This window comes from Empidonax traillii, unplaced genomic scaffold (genome assembly GCF_003031625.1).
Source record: "Empidonax traillii isolate 1590-97213 ecotype Southwest subspecies unplaced genomic scaffold, ASM303162v1 scaffold3059:size15910, whole genome shotgun sequence".
In the NCBI taxonomy this organism is placed as follows: domain Eukaryota; kingdom Metazoa; phylum Chordata; class Aves; order Passeriformes; family Tyrannidae; genus Empidonax; species Empidonax traillii.
The window spans coordinates 12,133-15,910 of NW_020958252.1; positions in this window are offsets into that span (position 1 = coordinate 12,133).

The window sequence follows — 3,778 nt, forward strand, 5'->3', positions numbered from 1 at the left end:
AAAAGGCACCTCCAGGAGGAGCTCTTGTGTCGCTGTTCCAGAAAAACCTGGAATTGCCTTCCCTTGTCCTTCCTGGCACTTCCCTGTTCTTTCCGCCGGGATAACGGAGAGGGGGGAGAGCAAAGGGCTGGAAAAGAGAAAGGAATCCAGGGAGAACTTGGAGCCAATTCCAGGGCCTGGAGGGGCTCCAGGAGAGCTTGGAGAGGGATTTGGGATTTGGGATGGAGGGACAGCACACAGGGAATGGCTTCCCACTGGGAAAGGGGAGAATTAGGTGGGATTTTGGGAAGGAATTCCTGGCTGGGAGGGTGGGGAGGGGCCGGGATGGAATTCCCGGAGGATTCCCCATCCCTGGGAGTGTCCAAGGCCGGGCTGGATCCCCCTGGGATAACGGCGGGTGGACAATGGAATGGGATGAGCTTTGTGTCCCTTCCCACCCCGGCCATTCCGTGAATCCCGGCGATCCTGCGGGAAGCGCCTCCCTCTCCCGGCGATCCCTCGGGAATCTCCGCCCCTCATCCCGAGGGTGGTTTTTTTTCCCCTCTTCCTCCCGCGGGTGGCGCTGGAACATCGTGGAATTCGCACCTTTGGAATGTTTCGATCCCTTCGATCCCTCTTTGGGATTTTCCTTCGGCCTTTGGAATCTCTTCCCTTCCCGCTGCTCCCGGTTCGAGGTGGGGAGGGGTGGGGGTGGGAAGAGAATTCCTTGTTTTCCTCCTTCTCCCCCTGGGATTTTCCTGCTTCCCAAAGGGAGAACGAACCCCGGGAATGTGGCTTGGGATGAGCTTTTCCTGCCGGGATCCAGACTCAGCTTTGTGGATTCCCTCATTTCTTGGGAATTCCCTCCCCTCCCTCCCTCCCTCCCAGGATCTTCCCATGGGATTCTCCCGGGTTGTCCCTTGAGGAAAAGTGGTCGTAATTCCCGTTTTTCCAGCTTTTTCCTGGTGGTTTTTTTTTTTTTATCTCTCCCTCCCTCTGGATTTTGGAAGTTTGGTTGAATTTTGGGAGAAATTCCTGCCTGGAAAAGGTTTGAAAGCCTTGGAAAAGCTTCCCAGGGAAGAGGGGGAGGAGTCCCCAGGCCTGGAATTGTCCTGTTTTCCATGGATTTATTTGCTCCAAGGCCTGTTTTCCATGGATTTATTTGCTCCAAGGCCCATTTTCCATGGATTTATCAACTCCAAGGCCTGTTTTCCATGGATTTATTTGCTCCAAGGCCCATTTTCCATGGATTTATCAACTCCAAGGCCTGTTTTCCATGGATTTACTGGCTCCAAGATCGAATGCCAGCAGATATTCCTGGGATAACTCCTGGGCGTTTTATTGAGAGATTTCCCTGAGGATTGAGGGTGGAAAAGGGATCTCCCATTGGTTCCTATTGCTCCCAGTTCGTCCCAGTCAGTCCCAGTTGCTCCCAGTATGTCCCAGTTGGTCCCAGTTCGTCCCAGTATATCCCAGTTTGTCCCAGTATGTCCAGTTTCTCCCAGTAACTCCCAGTTGGTCCCAGTGACTCCCAGTTGCTCCCAGTAACTCCCAACATGTCCCAGTCAGTCCCAGTTGCTCCCAGTATGTCCCAGTAGCTCCCAGTATGTCCCAGTTGGTCCCAATTGGTCCCAGTCACTCCCAGTAGCTCCCAGTTCATCCCAGTCAGTCCCAGTAGCTTCCAGTTGGTCCCAGTAACTCCCAGTAACCTGCAGAGCCCAAACCAGTAACTCCCAGTAACTCCCAGTCCCTCCCAGTGCCCCCCAATCCTGAAAATCAGTGGACGAGGTTTGGGAATCCCGGGATAACTCCTGGGATAACCCCCGAGCGTTTCCCATGGAATCAGGACCCTCCCCCTTCCCTCGGGGACACCAAACCCTTCCCGGGGGGTGGGGGGAGGGGTGGTTTGTGTAGTTGGGGATGGAATTCCCGCATCCCAAGCCCCCATTCCCTCCCTTCCCCCCCTCATTCCCGATTCCAGAGCCAGCCCCGCAGGTCAGGGCGGGTTTTTTTGGGGGGCTGTTCCGTCATTCCCGGACCGGCTGGGACTGGTTTTGTATTTTTTTTTTGGGAATTGCTGACTCGGGGCGTTCTGCTCGGGCTGACTCAGCCGGGCGGGGCTCGGGAGGCTCCGGAGGGGAGGGAGGATTTGTAGGGATTTATAAGGAAAAGGGAGGTTTGAGTGAGGGGGGGGAAACGGCCCTAAATTCACTTAAACCTGCTCTGGTCTCCTCCAGATTCCAGAGGGAAGAGGAGAAAGGATTAAATCCACCAAAATCTGGATAAAACCCACCTAAATCTGGATTAAATTCACTGAAATCTGGATTAAATCCACCTAAATTTGGATTAAATCCACCTAAATCTGGATTAAATCCACTGAAATCTGCTCTGGTCTCCTCCAGCTTCCAGAGGGAGAGGATTTTAGGGATGGTTTGGGCTGGAAGGGCCAGGAAATCCCATCCCATCCCATCCCATCCCATCCCATCCCATCCCATCCCATCCCATCCCATCCCATCCCATCCCATCCCATCCCATCCCATCCCATCCCATCCCATCCCATCCCATCCCATCCCATCCCATCCCATCCCATCCCTGGACATTCCAGGATTCCCTCTGGAAAAGCAGGATGGGCGATCCCAGCCCAGCATTCCCTGGCAGGAATTCGGGATCAATCCCCCCTTGGATCTTCCCGTGGGAAGGAGAGCTGGGAATGCTGAGCCTTCCCAGGCCCAGCTGGTGGGATGGGCTGAGCATTCCAGAGGCAATTCCCAGTTTGGGAAGGGGGGGGGTTTTATCCCAATCCAAGGGCTGGAGCCGCTCCAGGCTTTTGGAAAAGTCGCTTTTCCCTCTCCTGGAAGATTCCAGAGGGCTGAAAATTCCCATTCCTGGTGGGAGAGAGGGGGGATAATTTGTGTGGAAGTTCAGCCCTGGGTCCAGGTGGGATTCCCTGGATCCTGGCCAGCCTTTTCCCGGGATTTGGGGGGGGTTGTGTAACCCGGCGTGGGCAGATCCCGCAGGGAGAATCCGTCGGGACTCGTCCCTGGAGCGGGGCCAGGAATGAGCAGATTCCCTGGGAATGGACAGAGGGGATTCCAGAGGCTCCAGCACATCCCAGAGCTGGGCTGGGACAGGGAAAAAAATTCCAGGATTCCCCCTGAGAAAGCCAGGGCTGAATGAACTCTGGGATAACCAGGTTGGAGGGGCTGGAATAGGGAATGAGCCAGAAGGAAAGAATTCCAGGATTCCCTCTATGGAAATCCAGGCTGGAACAGCTGGGACAGGGAATGGGCCACAGGGAAAGAATTCCAGGATTCCTGTGGCAAATCCAGGGCTAAATGAATTTTTGGGATAACCAGGCTGGAGGAACTTGGGACAGGGAATGGGCCAGAGGGAACTCAGGGAAACAATTCCAGGATTCCCTCTGGCAAATCCTGGCCCTGTTCCCTTCCTGCCCCGGATCCCGGGAGGAGTCTGGGGGGGGGGGATCCATTGGAGGAATCCCATGGGAAAAGGGGCTGCTCTTCCCTCCAGGATCCCCCCCATTCCCATCCCCGCCGTGTCCCGGGAGTCATTCCCGGGATTCCTCCCCTCCCTCCTCCTCCTCCTCCTCCTCCCGCCCCTCTCCAGGTGCTCGGGGTGGGGGTGGGGGGGGTTGTTTTGTTTCCGCATTCCCAAATTTTCGGGGCGCGCCCCGAGCGGGTCCCGGCAGGTCCCGCCGAGCGCCGTTCCCACCGCGCCCGGAATTCCTGGCACGATTCCAGCGGCACAGCCTTTCCCTGCCCGGCATTCCTGGCACGAT